Source organism: Onychomys torridus, chromosome 23, assembly GCF_903995425.1.
Source record: "Onychomys torridus chromosome 23, mOncTor1.1, whole genome shotgun sequence".
NCBI lineage: Eukaryota > Metazoa > Chordata > Mammalia > Rodentia > Cricetidae > Onychomys > Onychomys torridus.
The window spans coordinates 66,303,375-66,321,740 of record NC_050465.1 but is presented as its reverse complement, the minus strand read 5'-3'; the positions used below and the strand labels follow the sequence as shown (position 1 = coordinate 66,321,740).

Below are 18,366 nucleotides of genomic sequence, written 5' to 3'. Positions count from 1 at the left end.
TTTAGGAGACATATTTAAAATACATTTGTAGTCCTTTTCTTGTTTCTTTCTGATGTCACTACACTCTAAATAGGCTTCTTTCTTTTTCTTTCCTTTTCTTTTTTGGTTTTCCAAGATAGGGTTTCTCTGTGCAGCTTTGTGCCTTTCCTGGATCTCGCTCTGTAGACCAGGCTGGCCTCGAACTCACAGAGATACGCCTTGCTCTGCCTTCTAAGTGCTGGGATTAAAGGAGTGTGCCACCACAGCCCAGCGTTCTTTCTTTATTTCTATAAATGAACTTAATTTTCAGAATTCCTTCATCTTCTTGTGATGGTTCTGATGATTTTTAGAAGAGCATCAAAAACATGTGTGTCTGTATGTGGGAGACACATACAGCCATATACAGTCAACCATGTGAGAGGATGCTTTATTAGCAAGGTCCTGCAAACCAGAGCAACTTTTAAGCATGTGCCTCAGTTCCTCATATGTCGGTGGTGAGATAATCACAGAAATTTCCATAACAGTTTTAGGATGTTTAGAGAGATTTCATTGAACAATTTAACATTGACTGAATCTAAAACAAAGTATTTGGATACATATTTTATATCATTTTGTTCTGTTCACTGCCCTAAAAATAAATTAGCAAATGTGTTCCAGAGCTTTTGTGCTTTGAAAGAACATTTTTAATATTTTATTATTGGTGTTCTGGAAATTAATCATGGCAAGAAAATTATTTTTAGCCTTTGTAATGACCTTACTAGGAAAGCCATTTTCACTGAAAGTAACCTGAGATGTCCCAGTAGTTGTAAGCACAGTTGACTTCTACTAGAATTGTGTTGGAATTTCTTGAAGTAACCATAACATTCTAACTATATGTCCAAAATGAGTCCATTTGGCAGACCTTGGAATCTGATCAACCTGATTGGCTGAGTACCCTTCTGTGGCAGCCACTCAGCCTGACCTCTGCACCCATGTTACATGGCTCCAAAAATGCATCTTGTGTGGAACCTTTCCACAATCTTCAATGGCTCATACAGAGTGGACAGCTTTGCAAAATACTTCTTGCCCATTCTCCCCCTAATTCTTCTCCTCCTCTGTTTTGCATATAGTCTGAATCCATAAAATGCATCATTTGTACATAGCATGTCCCACTTTTGTATTCTTTAACACAGAAGTGTTATTTCTGTGGTCCTGAGCAGAAACATAATCCCATAGACGAAGCAGGGCATTTACATATGTAAATGTGATTACAGCACTATTTACAGGATGAAGAAAAGATAGAGCTGTGTTTGGTGGTGTGCTGCTGCAATCCCAGCACTGGGAGATGGAAACAGGAAGATTAAGAGTTTAAAGACAGCCTGGTTTACAGAATGAGACCTGTGTCAAAAGAATATAAAATTAAGTGCTCTACATATCTACAAAACACCTAGGACAGAGATGGCCAAGGACCAGAGAGACAGTTCAGTGGGTAAAGGCACTTGTCACCAACCCTGATCACATGAGCTTGATCCCTGAGACCCACATGGTGGAAAGAGAGAATCTGATATGTCAAATTGTTCTTTGACTCTCATGTGCATGCCATATTATGTGCCTCTCTTCCCTATAAATAAACAAATATAAAAAAATTAAAAAGAAATGGTAAAGGAAGATTGAATGTCTAAATACTCAAAAGCACAAACTGATAGTTTGAATATTGAAAATTACTTATAAGGTCATATGAATATTATTTTTGTTGTCTAGTTTTGTAAGAAAATAGAATTGTATATGCAATGCATTTATAACTACATTCTAAAAAAAACATTTACATAGTAAAAGTGCTAGGAGAAAATCCTAGAAACATTAATGATATCTATAGCCTTTATATAGTGACACTATAATTTCTATTTTTTACAACATTTGCTCATTTTACTTAATAAGCACATACTATTTTTTTTAAATCAGATATCACCATATACTCTGTACTAACTAAATATGTCAAGAAAATGTTCTGTTCTTAACAAACATATAAAATCCAGCAGCTCCTTACCTGTCATATAATTTAATTCTTTTAGTCTAAAATAATATACATACTTCCAAATAACACATAAATTTAAAAGGATATAATAGGAAAAGAAGAAGACAATTATGCCCATGTCATAAAGGGGCAAGATCCAGGAGAGAGACTTGGCATCCTTCCATATTCAGCAGGGGAATTCAGAGAGTGGCAGGGCCACTAGTCGGAGTAGGGAGAAGAATTACTGTCTCACAGCACCTCTATCTCTTGAGGGAGATAAATTCAACTTATATCAATAGATCAAGAATTTATGACAGGGAATAGGCAAGTATGAGGACTGGAATTTGGATCCCCAGTAACCTTATCAGAACCAGACAGGCACGACATCTCCACCACTTCTACATACCTATACTCCCATCACTCAGAAGCTGGGACAAACTGGCTAGCTAGACTAATCCCATTGGCAAGTTCTGGGTTCAATTACAAGACCTTGCCTTAATATAAAAGGTAGAGAGCAACTGTCGTGTACATCTGATGTCAGTTTCTGGCCTTCACATGTGCATACACATGCATGTATACTTGCACAGACATGCACCCACACACACACACACACACACACACACACACACACACACACACACGACTCTATCTTGGTATTTCCTAGTTGGCTGAGTATTTCAGCACAGCTTATTTACCAGTGGTGACTCTAGCTAAGACACAAGATGCAAAAAGAGGGCTTCTGTGGCTCTCCTCCCTTGGCTCTTCTCACATGCGTTTTGATGAGCTCTGATCTGTCCCTTACTCCTTCACAGGCATCCTCTGCTGCCATGTTCTCACCCGCTGAGATGTCTACTGATTTGGCTTTAATTTTTACTCCACTGCATGTTCTGAAAGGACATGCCCCCTTTCTCACCCTCATGTCTCCATGACATGTAACCCAACATTTGGCAGACAGTACCCATTTTGTGGATATTCACTGAAGAATTTAATTAATTCAATGTATAGTGCCACATATATAGTAATAGACAGGTATATTCAACACATGCATATGTGTGTCTACTTTAGAAAGTCATTTCCTGGGATGGCAGTTCACAGCAAAACAGTTTTACTTTTAATAAGTTAAAAATATTTCATTCAAAGTTTGGCCTCATGAATCACAGACGCAGTGCCAATTTTCTAAGCAAACTGTTTTAACTCTGCTACATGAGCTGGAGTGGGGGAGGAACACTTTAAAAATAGCTGACCGGATATCCCTCTTGGTGGCTTGGGTTATGTAAAAGCTTTCTGTGTTAAGCCAATGCCTCACATGGATTGCTGAGCTTTGAGTGGGCTACTCAAGGTCTCTTTTCAGTGTCAAATTCCACTTGCAAATGAGACCAGACTTAAAAATAAATCCCAAGAAAATTATAAGATTTTCAAATAGGCATCATTTTTGAATTCTATAGCTGAGGAAGGCGTTTGGGTAGTTTTAGGCCATCATCAGTTAACCCTGTTGCTTTGGGCATGTGGGGAGACAACAGCACATCATGGCATGAGCTGATGGCTGAAAAGTTACTCATCTCATGGAGGCCAACAATCAAATGAGACGTGGGAAGCAGCTGGGGCTCCAATTGTCATCTGAATACTACATGCACCATGGCATAAAAATATGCATGGGGATTTAGAGAGAATTTTTCAAACGTGTGTCTAGTAGGTGGTGTTCCACACCCCGTCTGTGTACTTAAACTACTCTGTTTAGCTTGTCCTGTCCTGGCTTCATGCATATGAACTTCAAGCATATTCAGATTATGCTGTTGTGTTTTATTAATTTGTTATGTTACTATTTTACATTTTAAGTTATTTGGAGAAGTTAAATTACTATTGGCAGAGAGAATAAAAGGCAAAACTCATAAACAATTATACTAATAAATAATACACTTGGAAATGAGAACAAAATAGAGTAGCTCAGAAAAAATACTGCCTAAGTCTTTCTTCATAGGAAAAGTAAGGATCATAGCTTCTGAGGCAGGTACTGAGACAATGGGGAATGTGTTATGGCATATTATTTTAAGATGTGTTACATTTGTTTATGCTGTGGAACATTTGTTTTAATGATGCAAACATTGCATTCTTTTATGTTGCTTTTGTTTAACTCTGTGAAGCTGTGTTATTTTGCTTGTCTAAAACACCAGATTGGTCTAAGAAAGAGCTGAACAGCCAATAGGGAGACAGAAGAGCTGGCAGGCAGAGAGAATAAATAGAAGGAAAAATCTAGGAAGAAGAGATCTAGAGCCAGAGAAGGAGGAGGACACCAGGGACCAGCCACCCTGCTACACAGCAAGCCATGGAATAAGAAGTAAAGAAAGGTATACAGAAACAGAGAAAGATAAAAGTCCAGAGGCAAAAGATAAATGGGATAATTTGAGTTAAGAAAAGCTGTCTGGAAATAAGCCAAGCTAAGGCAGGGCATTTATAAGTAAGAATAAGCCTTCATATATTTATTTGGGAGCTGGATGGCAGGTCCCTCCAAAGAGTCAGAGTCAAAGGGTAAAAAACAAACCAATAACAGGAGTGGGTGGTTCAGGGATATTGAAAAGAAGACTAAATAAACCAGCCCAAGACTGAGAATTATGGTACAGGAACTAACAGAAAGGATTTTTTTTTTTTTTTGTGGTTGTTTTGCTGGCTTGTTTGTTATTTGAGACAGGGTCTTCTGCAGCCAAGACTGGTGCTAACTTGCTGTGTAGCTAAGGCTCTCCTTGAATTCCTGCTACAACTGTCTCTGCTTTCTGAGTGCTGTGAACCAAACTTATATTTTCCACAAGAGCAGTAAGTGCTGTTAACTACTGAGCCATCTCTCTAGCACAGAAGATAATTGGTCAGTTGTTACCAAAGACAGCCACACACTGGGTTCCCAGCAGGTGCCAGGCATCGGGGACACCTTGCTGAACACTTCATCATTGCAGCAACAGGATGGTATTATCATTTACAAACTCAGGAAACAAAGCTCAACAACTTGGCCAAGGCCCTCCAGCTAACTCTCTGTGGAGTGGGTTGTGATGAACTTTCTAAGTATCTCATCCAAACAGGGTAGGATGTCTGTAAAAAAATGTTTTGCGTGAGATAAAAGGCTCTCTTATTAAAAATGATACAATTATGGATTTAGAATTCAGAGGAAAAATAGGGTCAGAATTAATCACCCTCACTTATATTCCAAAGCACAGCCGAGCCAGCCTTGGAGGTGTAGTTTACAATCCTGCTACCTAGGACACTGTCCTAGATTGCTCACCGTTGTGATAACACACTCTGATCAAAAGCAAATTATAGTTGGGAAGGATTTGTTTGGATTATACTTGCAGGTCAATGTTGATCACTGAAGGAATCAGGAGAAAACAGGAACTTGAAGCAGGGACCATGGAGGGGATGCAACACACTGGCTTACTCTCTGGATTTGCTCTCTAGCTTGTGTTCAGCTAGTTTTCTTTTTTTTTCTTTAAATTTTTTTCTTTATTATTATGTGTTTTAAATTTTATACATCAGCCATGGGTTCCCCTGTCCTTCCCCGTCCTGCCCCCACCCCACTTTCTCCTCAGCCCCTCCCCTCCATTCCCCCATGTCCTCCAGGATCAAGGCACCCCTGGGGATTCATTTAAACCTGGTGGATTAAGTACAGGCAGGTCCTGTCACCTCCTTCCAGGCTGAGCAAAGTGTCCCTGTGTAAGCCCAAGGTTTCAAACAGCCAGCTCATGCACTAAGGACAGATCCTGGTCCCACAGACTGGGTGCCTCCCAAGCAGATCAAGCTATTCAATTGTCTTACTTATCTAGAGGGCCTGATCCAGCTGGGGGCTCCACAGCCCTTGGTTCATAATTCATGTGCTTCCATTCATTTGGCTATTTGTCCCTGTGCTTTTTGCAATCTTGGATTCAACAATTCACGCTCTTGCAGACCCTCCTCTTTCTCAACAGTTGGACTCCTGGAGCTCCATCTGGGGCCTGGCTGAGGATCTCTGCATCCACTTCCATCAGTTATTGGATGAGAGTTTCAAGACGACTGTTAGGGTGTTTAGTCATCTGATCACCAGACTAGGTCAGATCAGGCTTTCTCTCGACCATTGCCAGCAGTCTACAGAGGATGTATCATTGTGGATTTCTGGGGACCTCTCCAGCACTCTGCCTATTCCTGTTCTCATGTGGTCTTCATTTATCATGGTCTGTTATTCCTTGTTCTCCTTTTCTGTTCTTGATCCAGCTGGGATCTCCTGCTCCCCTAAGCTCTCTTTCCCTCAAATCTTGCCCTTCATTACTCCCACTGTCGTCCAGGTCATTCATGTAGATCTCATCCATTTCTCTGTCATTGGGTGATCCTTGGGTCTTTCCTAGGGTCCCGTTTTCTAGGTAGCCTCCCTGGAGTTGTGTAGCAGTCTAGTCATCTTTGTTTTACATCTAGTATCCTCCTATGAGTGAGTACATACTGTGTTTGTCCTTCTGAGTCTGGGTTACCTCACTCAGGATGATTTTTTCTAGACCTATCCACTTGCCTGCAAACCTCATGATGTCATTGTTTTTCTCTGCTGAGTAGTACTCCATTGTGTATATGTACCATATTTTCTTTATCCATTCTTCAGTTGAAGGGCATCTAGATTGTTTCCAGGTTCTGGCTATTACAAACAATCAGCTAGTTTTCTTATATAGCAAAGGACTGCATGCTTAGGTAGTGCTGTCCACAGTGAACTGGGCCTTTCTGCACCAATTAATAACCAAGACAATCTGATCTAGGCAATTCCTCAATGGGGTCTTTCCTCTCAGATGACTCTAAACTATGTTAAGTTGACAATGAAAGCTAACTAGGACAGATGCCATCATATTCCATTTGTTCACCCACTGAACAGCTATTTCCATTTTAGTAACAAAGACCACCACCCTCATATTAAATAAACAGGAAGATTAGTGGCTGAGAAAACTTATAATAAAAACAGATTCTACTCTGTTTAGACCAGCTCAGTGATTTATCCAATAGAAGGGGCATGGCAGCTTCACAGGTAAGAGCAGGTGAGAACTTGAAGCGTCGCTGTGACTCTCAGAAGGTGAACGTTGTTAAACAGACTCCCAGGTAAATCATTTACACTGGACCAGCTGGTGCATGCCAGGGCAATTGGAATTTGCCTTCTGCTTTTACATCACAAGGTGGAAAACATAGGTACATGTCAGCTTGTCTGAGTCCTTCCTTGAGTGGCATGGGTGATACCTCAAGAGGGGTCTGACTGAGACATTGTTTCAATGGGGACAAGTTGTGATTTCCCACATTTTCCTCTGTCACAGAGCCTTGGGTCTTCAGGTGGTTTCTGTTTCTACTCTGTTGATTTTCCCCATTCTTGCTTCTGAGATTATGCTGCAGCTGTTACATAACCATGTCTGAGATTAAAAAACGCTCTCGAACTACCAAGTCAGCGCTCAGTAAGGGAGTCAATTTTGTCTCAGCATATGCACATGACTTACACCAGAACACCAGTAAAGAAACCTAGAGTAAAATTAGTAGATGCCAGCCTCAATGTCCTGCTGGAAGTCATAAAGATAGGTAAGGGGGACATGATGGGATAAGAGGGGTGCTGCAGGAAAAGAGAGAATGGCTTGTTGAAACACTGAAAATTTTCTTCTAGTAGCTGGGAGAATCTAGAACCAACACCATCATCCCGCACTGATGGTGGGTGAAGAGTTTGAGGCTAATTCCTTCCAGTTCACAGCTGTCCTGAGCTGTGGAGGGGCACTTGCGGTGGTGGGCTGATAGATGTGGCCTTTGGCTTTTCTCACTAATACTTGGCTGACTCCTGATCATAATAAAGTACATAGTGAATAGATTCCATGTTTATCTGTGACTGTTAGATTTGGGCTTCATCATGAGGCTATGCTCTCAGAAAATACTGGCACCATTCAAGGTATTTCTTTGGCTTATTTTGGGTCAGAACTGAGACAATTAAAAAAAGATGGACATATCATTCCAGAAGTAATACTGGACAAATTGGCTATTTGGGGGATTTTTTTTACTCAATGCCATCACTACACTTATTTGGGAGATTTTTTTTTTTTAAAGTTTCAGTTGTCAGTTTTCAACCAGTCACACTTTTTATTAAATAAGAAAAGAATATTAAATATGTACATATGTAATATTAATTATTGTAGTTACAAGATAGGAGTTTCAGTAATTTCATTTTATTTTTGTTTATCACTATTAAAGCCTTATTATTTTACAAATACAACTTGTGGTGAAAAAAGTTTTATGCTAGTTGCACTTAATAGTTTCATTGTATGAATCCACTAAAAAATGAGACACAAAGCAAGAAAAGTTATCATAGGTATCACTATTAGTATGAGAAAATATGATTAAGTTGTGGTATATAAACATTATAGAAAGTGATGCATTTCCTTTTAAGGGATATTTCATGTTGAGAAAAATGCTCACAATACAGTATAACACGAAAAAGTTAAGACTTGGGGCTTGATATATCTCAGTGGCACAGCACTTGCTAACAGTAGAACATCTTGATTCTTTTCCCATCATTACACAAAGAAAAAAATCAATATACCAAACGCCATATGCCATGTTATCTAATTTGTAAATGTGATGTGTACGGAGTATATGATGTGTGTGTGTGTGTGTGTGTGTGTGTGGGTATGTGGTGTGTGTGTATGTATATGTGTGTGTGTGACAGCTGTGTGGCTGTGTGATGAGTGTATGTGGTGTGTGATAACTGTGTGCGTGATGTATGTGATAGCTCTGTGAGTGTGTAATATATGTGTTGGTATATAACGTGTGGGGTATGTGATAGCTGTGTGTGTGGTGTGTGTATGTGCATGCCACTGTGAAGATGGAAGGAGGCCAAAGGAGGGTGCTAGGTAGCCTGCCTTATCACTAATCCCCTTGGAACAGGATTTCTCACTGAACCCAGAGCTCACTGATTTCCAGTTAGTCTGGCTGGCTGGCATGTCCTAGCAATCTTCTATTCTCTATTGCTTGCCCCATCTCCAGCCCAAGTGGTGAGATTAAAGTTATGTGTGGCCATGCTCACCTTTTTCTAGTTTTTTTTTTTTTTTTTTTTTTTTTTTTTTTTTTTTTTTTTTTTTTTTTTTGGTGGAGCTGAGGACCGAACCCAGGGCCTTGCGCTTGCTAGGCAAGTGCTCTACCACTGAGCTAAATCCCCAACCCCTAGTTGTTTGTTTAATGAGTGCTAGAGGTTTGCATTCGGGTTCTTAAGTTTTATGCTAGTTGCACTTAATAGTTTCATTGTATGAATCCATTAAAAAAATGAGACACAAAGCAAGAAAAGTTATCATAGGTATCACTATTAGTATGAGAAAATATGATTAAATTGTGGTGCATGATAGAAAGTGATGCATTTCCTTTTACCCACTGAACCATCTCTCAGGTCTCAAAATTATTAATATTAACTATTGGTCAGGAGAAGCTCTATAATTAACAAGTATGTTGGGTGAAGTATTAGTATTTGGTAAAAACCCATAAAAGCTATGACATCACTGGTGGAGTTTTAGGGACATTGTTTGCACGGGCTAGCATGAGGTCAATAAACTGCTCACTTTTAATGGGGACAGCACTCAGGGAGGATGTTGTTTCTGCTGATGTTTTAGAATGAAGTTATTAGAAAATGCCAACCGTAAAGAATGCACTGGATAATATTTTTGAAAGTAAGAAACTCCTTAGTACATTCCAGGAAATCCTAGTCACAAGACAGCAGGGGCATTGCTGGAGCTTGAAAAGCTCATTCAGACAGCTGCTTTGGTGACATGTTGAAGCTTTCTCGTTGTGGCGATACCTGGCATCTCTGGAATGCTTGACTGGGCACAGAGTGCGCTTAACTGCAGTGTTTCTGTAGATAAGGGGGCAAAGTTTTGATCTGCCGCATTTTATGACTGAGGAAATGGAGAGCCTTGGAATGTGAAAGACTTGTCCAAAGACATCTGAACAGTGTCTCTCTCCTGGTACTTCATGAAGGACTCTTCCCATGTTGTATGACATGGTGCCTTAGCTAACTCTGCCTGCAGGACTGCTCCTGTAGGCCTGGGGATGCAGCACATGCAGGTCACATGCTCTCTCTGTGTTCTGCCTCAGAAAGCCTAGAGGAGGTCACAGTGAATGGAAAATGACCTGTGGGCTCTGCCCCAGGCACATGCAGTTTTCAAGAAATCCACCTGCTGGTTTCCACCTACTATTAGAGAACTCCTGCCTGGGACACATGGGCAGGCTCTCTGTGAGTGGGAACCCCCATGAAATCTTTCTTTCATGAGATTTCAGATATTACATGATCATAGTATTAAAGAAAGTTTGGAAGGGACTGTGGAATCTGTGTTTGTTTGGGATGGGGGAGCGATAAAGAGGGTCCAGCCCACTTGTATCTAAGCTACCAATAAGAGTTGTAGCTGGAGCACAAGCTGGGGGAGGAGGTGCAAAACTGCTAAGAAAGCTGATTACTGCTTTCCAAGTTCACTGCTAGCCCTTCTGTACTTTACTTCGAAGATAGACTATGGTTTTTAGGTCAGTGAAATCTTCCCCCTTTTGGCTCCTGCACTAAACACACTGCTTGCTGCCTTCCTGCCCAGTTCTATGTTTACCCACCTAGATTCTTCTTTTTAATCTCCATCTGAGTTTTCCTTTTCCATATTTACCCTCTGAAGGAATGCATCATTTGTTTTCTGTTTCTTAGGAACATACTCCAGGAGGATGGGGGAGGGTGGAGGGTGGCATGGGACATTTTAAAAATCTCTCTTGGTTCCCAGCATGTACCTAACACACAGTAAAGATACAAGGAAATATTTGAATTGTTGAATTAATAAATGACTTGCTCAACATTTTGTCTGAGGATTTGAGGAACTAGTCATTCTTTACTGATATTTTGGTTTTAGTGTTTGATTCAGTATTGGTCCAGTTCCACAGCAACTCACTGGAGGCCAGAAGTGCCAACTGTGAATCTAAGAGTTGGAATCACCAAGACAGATATAACACTGATCTTTAAGGAGTTGAATGGGACAGTGGTATGGAAACAGGCTAAACCATTTCTACACTGCAGAGAGAAACAGTATGTCAGCAAATTAATGGAATTGACTGATGATTTTCCTTAAAAGGAGGTAATGGTGTCAGGAATCATTTATTTTGATAACCAAAGCATTTTAAAATTCAATTTTATCTGAAATATTAGTTATTTAAGCACTAAACACGGTGGTATCTGATGTTCCTTTTCAGGTATCTGGAAAGATTTCTCGGATATCTCCATTACACACTTGCTTCCTCTGTTAACTGACAATGCTCTTGGATCAGACGTTGAACTGTGAACCAGAAATGATACTGCTTTGCTCTCTGGCTCTCAAAAATGCATACTTTGGAGATGGACATTTGACAAGAAAGTATCTATATTATTAAAAGATCATTGTCACTAAACTATGACTTTGGTAAAAGTTTATATTTAATTCTGTTTTACCATTACCTGCTCCCCTGCCACCCCTTACCCTTGTGTGTGTGTGTGCACATGTGTACAGTGTGTGTGTGTGTGCATGTATGCAGTGTGTGTGTATACAGCATGTGTGCAGTGTGTGTGTGTACAGTATGTGTGTGTGTACAGTGTGTGTATACAGTATGTGTGTGTATGTGTATGTGTGTATATACAGTCTGTGTGTGTGTGTGTACAGTGTGTGTGTGTGTGTGTATGTGTGTGTGTATGTATGTGTGCATGTATATGGAGGCCAGAGGTAAACTCTGTATGTGGCTCCTCCAGTGTCATTTACCTTGATTTGTTCTCTAGGGTCTTTCCATTGACCTGCAGCTTGCCTATTAGGCTAGGGTAGCTGGCCCATGAGCCCTAAGAGTCTGCCTATCTCTCTCTGCTTTCCTAGCTCTAGGATTTTACATGCATGAACCCATACCTGGCTTTCTTAATGTGGTTTGCAGGGCTCGAGCTTGGGTCCCCGAGCTTGCATAGTGAGTAGTTCACAGATTGAGCTATTTATTTAGCCTTTATTTCTAAATAACTGGAAATACACAGTATGTCCTGTAGGATAGCTTCCGTCAGTAATATATGGCATCAGGCCACAATGAAGTCTTCTGTAGAAATTTGAAAATTGTATTCATAATAATCAACAACATAAAAAACACACCAGTCTATCATTGGATGAAAAAAATAGGCAAAGAAAGGTTAAGAAGAGACCGACATATTAGCAATGTCATCTTTAGAAAATGTGATCACAGACTATTTTTGCCTTCACTTTTAAACACACCCAGCTTATTTTGAAGTCCAGCATTCAAACTCTTCAGCTTTCTCAACATTATACATAAACAAACAGCATAAAAATTTCCCCTGGTCAAACAGAGAAAATAAACATCTTGCCCTATTACTTTGACTCCTCATGCAAACTTTGTCATTTGATCCAAAGGGAGAAGATGACGGACCTTTCAGTTTCCTACTTATGGAACTTTTTCCTTGGGAAGTTGACATAACAACAAAAATATCATGATGGGAAAAGAATTTCAGCAACCTGATTGTTTTGTCTATATTACGACAAATCTCCTGAATGTTTCTAAACACCCTTGAGCTCATTTTTAAACAGTGGGAAAGCTTGTCTGAGGGTCCAATTTGGAGAGACCTTCTCATTAAGAAATCTTAAAGATTTAATCTTAAGGATTAAAAATGGAAAGCTTGTGACTTACTTTCTGTCCTAGTTAGGATTGCTATTGTGATGATGAAACACCATGACCAAAGCAAATTGGGGAGGACAGGGTTTAGTTGGCCTACACTTGACCCATCATAGTTCATCATTGAAGGAAGTCAGGACAGGAACTCAATCAAGGCAGGCACCTGGAGGCAAGAGCTAATGCAGAGGCCATGGATGGGTGCTGCTTACTGTCCTGCTCCTCATGGCTTGCTCAAACTGCTTTCTTATAGAACCCAGGACCACTATCCCAGGATGGCCACATCTGCAATGAACTGGGCCCTCCCCATCAATCATGAATTAGGAAAATGCCCTAAAGACTTGTCTAATCATATGGAGGCAGTTTCTTTATTGATGCCCCCTCCTGTCTAGTGACTCTAACTTGTATCAAGTTGATGAAACTAGCCAGCACACTCCCCAACCTCCTGCCATGATGATGAAGCATTTCTATGGCTACAGCTATTTGTTCTGGTGCCAGGATTATACCAAGGGCTTTTAAGCATACTAGGTAAGAGCTCTACCATTGAACTACATTCCCAGTCTTATATTTTAAACAGCTCTGAAGACTATACATTTCAAAACCACTGACACATTGCAATGATTAAAAAAAACCTGAAAAAATAAAATAATCTTTAACCACATATGTATGCAAATGTATATATATATACAATATACATACAATACCTATCATGGCATATGGGAATACTCTTTATTTTTGTTTTATGTGTGTGTTTTGCCTATGTGAACTACATGTGTGCCTAGTGTCTGCAGAAACTGGAAGAGGGAATCAGATCCCTTAGAACTGGAGTTACAGATAGTTGTGAGCCATCATGTGGGTACTGGAAATCAAACCCACGTCTTCTGGAAGAGTAAGTTTCCAGTGTTCTTACCTGCTGGACTATCTCTCCGGGCCCAGTGGAAATACTCTTCTTAACGCTCCTTAGTCTGATAGTATCTGTACAGAGCTGAGCTTTTGAACTTCTTTTCTCTGTATGTATTGGTTATCAAGTTAGCTCCAGAGGAATACAGTAGCAAGGCTAGACTGAGCAATAACTATGCTGATCTAGTGGAATTCTCCATCCTTCCTGTGCTTCTAAATGCTGTTTACTCCCCCTAACCTCTGTAGTGGGTTTTATACTCTGATTTGGTGCCTTGATCAGCAAATTCAGATTCTTCCCAATGAGGCTGAGGATAGATATTGAGTGATATGTGAACTGGACAAAAGAAGGGCAACTTAACCTGCCACTGTACCTGTGGCTGACTCCTAAGTCACCCTCTGGGTCTCAGATAGTGAAATAGCTGTTGTGTGAGTCGCAGAAATGCTCTGTGTTGTCTGTATTTTTTAAAAAGTCAGTTTGTTTCATGTAAACACTAACATTATCCATAATCAGCCACGCACAACCCTGTGCAAACCCGACCAAGTTAGCATTTGAATATTATTGGTCACCCAGAACTCATGGGAGAATTTAATCCCCAGTCTTATATTAATGGCAGAAACTAGATTTATCATTTTGACAACTATTTTTTTTAAAGAAAAGAGACACTGTAGACTGCTCCTCCCCCTTTTCACTGGAAAACATACACAGAAGTCACTCCTCAGGACAGTGGCTACACATGGGAATGTATCCCACTAGCTAATATGTTCTAAAAATGCAAAACTACTCCCAGTGTTTGAAGACATGGTATGAAGAACACCGTATAATATCTCATCAATCTTTTTATAGTAACTATATATTTAGATAATAGGATGGATACAGTGAGGTATATGTTAAAGTGAACTTACAAGTCACCTTGGGTATTTAAGTAAAACTTAGAAAATGTAACATGGTTTATGTGGCTCATAGGTAATGGCTCACATCATATTCCTATTGTATGGCAGACACAGATGTTTATATATCTGCAGTTCTGAACCTGAGTGAAGTGGAAACTTCCTGAGCTAATGTAGCCTAGTTCAGTCTTGGCCAGAACAAACACCCGAAGCCAGAAGCCTTAATTAGCAGATGCAAAGGGGGAACTCTGGGAAAAAGGAAAGACTGACAGAGATGCTTTGAGAAGACAACAACCATTGATTACATCTCCTGGGATAAGTTCAGAACTCAGAGTAAAGCCTGTCTTAGCAGATCAATATGTACTTCATCACAGGAAAAATCACCTCTGTCCCATGCTTTATGCTAAGGTCAATAAACTGTTTTCTGTCACACTGAGCCATTTGCAGTAAGTAACACTGAGATACTGATGAGTAACACTGAGAATTTTTGTTATAGAAGCTGTGTTAAATCTAAAGTTATACACTATGATTACCACAGAAAGTTCAGCATCTTCAAAACTTCATTGATAGCTTTTATCTATGTTAAGTCCAAACAGTGGGACTTTTACCATTACCCAGTCATCTGGTACCCAGATCTGTGGCTTAGGATCTCTGACAACTATGAGAAATAAGTATCTATTTAAATCTATGGTATTTTGTCAAAGTAGCTCGTGGTGACTAAGACATACACAGACAGATGAATTCTACAAAACATGAAAACACTGCACATGCAGCTTTTTCCTCCAACACACTCCTTTCTCACTTAAGACCTCCCATTCTCTATAGGTTTTGGCAAATGACAGCATGTGTTTGGTAGGTGAGCTCTATGTTGTGCCCAGGGAACTTACACACTGAACATGGCATTGGGAGTTCACCTGTGTTCGTCTCAAAGTCTCCCCACAGCCTTCAGGCTGCTGAGGTTTTTAGAGATGAAGGTCCTCTGAGTGCTTAAGTAGAAGGTCAGGGTGACTGTGATGGGGTACTCAGGAAGATGGCTGCTCTGTTAAAGTGATATCATCCTGGTTTCCTTTTCCCCTTAAACGGAAAGCAGAGTTGGGGACACTGAGCTATGGTGGAGCTATGCTACAATTAGCAGTCTAGGCGGAAGCCAGATATAAACCTTGGGGAACAAAAATACTCCACACACCGTGCTTTCACTGGGCTTTGGAAGTCTTTTCCTCCATGATGGATGGCTGCTCATTGGCTGAATGCCACAGCACAAGTATGGTCAGCTCTAAAGGGATGCAGGAATGCAGGGCGTTTTCCAACTAGACAGCGCTGCAGTTGGAATAGTACACCGGTGAAAGCTTCTGGGTCCTTAATCAGCTGCAATATTTCACAAAACTAATCTTACAGTTAGCACCAGGAAGTTCATACTGCATAATGGTAAATACCAGTCAAAACTTCAGGGGAAGCATGAAGATAAATCTCACTCAATTCTCTGCTTTTCCTAGGATCATACTAAAAATCATTCAAGGGCTTGTCCTCAGAAAAGTCCTCAAGAAGAAAGACACTTGGCTTGTCTGGAGGAGAGAGTGGGCGGCTGGGCTGGGCTGATCTTGACCTCTGCCTCACCAAACAGAAACCTAATATATTTGGAGAAAGCAGCAGGAGGATTTGGAGGGAGGTGAACCTGGGAACATGAAAAGAAACTTGTTTGTTACCTTCTTAGTTTACTTGGACTGATTTAATAAAAGACCTTGGTCTGGGAAATTTGTAAATAATAAAAATTTATTACCCACAGTTTGGAGACCAAGAAGTTCAACACAAAGATGGTAATGGATTCAGGGTTCGGGGATACCTTGCTTGCTTCTTTGAAGAAGGCACGTCCATACTGCCTTTATACAGTGTAAGGCAGGCACTAATCATATTCATGAGATTCTTCCCTCATAAGTAAATCTCTCAAAGGCCCCATCTTCTAATACCATCACCCTGGCAGTAGGTTTCAGCATATGGCTTTAATGGAGGGGGGACACAAATATTTGACTCTGGAGGAACACTTGAGTGGGACAGGCTGAGAGATAAAAGAGGAGACTCTTTCCCCTATATCTCTTCCCTTACACTGTCTCCTTATCAACAAATAGAGGATGCAGGACCGTGAAATATGGAATAAGAATCAAAAGGACAATATAGAGTAGATAGCTGTAAAATGCTTAAGATGCAGCAAAAGGAACTGTGGGAAAGAAAGACAAAAAATAATAGAAAACATGAAGAGCCTAGAGACTCAAATAGTCATTTGAAAGTAAGCTACGATGAATATCAATGGTTACAGTTAACATATGGGAAAATGACTCCAAACATGCCAATCAAAGTGTGTATATTAAGTCATCCAGGCTTCATAGAATCTTGAGGTTCAAACCTGTTACCTCCATCTTAAGATGAGTAGCTAAGACAAAAACTAAAGCCAGTAATTAATAGACCTGGGTTGTAATGGGCATCGCATAATTTGAATTCATGCTTATTACTGAGAAAATGCAGTTGAGGAAAACCATCTGAAAGTTATAAACAGCTGAAAAGAGAATTGAAGAACTCGAGGGTCAATGTGAGGAAGTTTCGGAGTTCAGTGTGGAGGGAAAAGGAGATTAAAATAGAAGAAATGGCTTCGCCTGGATCTCTCTAGAAGCAGCATGTGAGACAGCATATGTAGAAATGATAATGGATCTCACTGAACTATACAGAGGGTCTGTGGGTAGCACGGAATTTATTCTGGGACTCTCATTTCCCACTGGAGAAAGATTTGCTCCGAAGGCATGGATGCCATGAACTTTGAGGTGCAAGGGGGAAGGAAGCACTGGGGCAAAGTCAAGGGGTTGCCATCTGTGGAATGCTGAAAGTGACTGGATGTTGGAAGTTAAAGACCAAGATACTAGACTCAGGGAGGCCAAGAATCAAATGATCTGCATAGAAGTCAGGGCACAGTGAGAAAGGCGCTTGCCACCACTGATGCCATCACTGATGACTCAAATGAGATCTCTGGGTCCCACATGAGGAAAGGGGAGAAATGTCTCCTGCAGTTTGTCCTCTGACTTCCACAGGGATGCTGTGGCTTGTGTGCTTCCACACACACATAAAATAAACAAATGAGTGTGATATTTTTTAAAAACTAAGAGAACTAGGAGGAAACATAGCAAGGACCAGCAAATGTCTAATGAGAACATTGAGTTCAGAGAAAATGAGGAGGGGAATATATTAAAGAACAGTGATCTGAGCATTGTGATGCACATTTATTGGCACTCCAGAAACTGGGATAGCAACGTTACAGACCAGCCTGGGCTACATAGCAAGATCCTGTCTCATATATAACAATTTAACGGCATGATCAGAAACTTGGACTCACAAAAATTTTTAAAAATCAGTCTATAACTGGTACTAAAGTTTACCAAAATTATAACGAGGAAAAACTTAATATATTTGAGAATTAAGAAATGTTATTTCAATACTCCACCCAAGAAAGCTGCCACAATAAATATTTTAAAGGCTTTGAAATTAATGATACTAAAATAATTCATTTTTGTAATGTAGTTAAGGCAGAAAATTTTTGCATTAATGCATTTGTACTTTTCAAATTGCTTGCTCAATATCAAAATACCAAATTCAGTTACATTTTATTATATCTTTAATAGTCAATTATTAAAAAGTTTAAAATATATTGTGTATAGTAGCACCAGGAACATACAATACTTAAATATTAAAGAAACAAAAACCTCAAAAAGTACTGCAGAAACTCATAGATAAAGATGTATACAGAAACATTTCTTGTAATGGCCTCTAGTTGTAAGCCCCTTACCGGTAGAGACACCATTTTTATTAAAGTACACCAGAACATCATGCAGTGATGAAAATGAAACTCCATCACCATCCACCAAGAGATCAGTCTCAATGAAAATTTAGAATAA

At 40.0% G+C, this 18,366-nt stretch overlaps 1 protein-coding gene and 1 long non-coding RNA gene across 2 annotated transcripts in view; one reads left to right on the top strand and one right to left on the bottom strand.

The window, feature by feature from the left end:
* The window catches only part of LOC118572979, a 28,333-nt gene extending 16,976 nt beyond the window's left edge, over window positions 1-11,357 (top strand). Inside the window, exons 5-6 of the long non-coding RNA XR_004943573.1 lie at window positions 10,867-11,088; window positions 11,204-11,357. This is a non-coding gene — a long non-coding RNA (uncharacterized LOC118572979). The remainder of the gene's footprint in view (window positions 1-10,866; window positions 11,089-11,203) is intronic.
* Col4a3 (collagen type IV alpha 3 chain) overlaps window positions 1-18,366 on the bottom strand; it is a 133,884-nt gene that overhangs the window by 108,852 nt on the left and 6,666 nt on the right. The window lies entirely within an intron of this gene.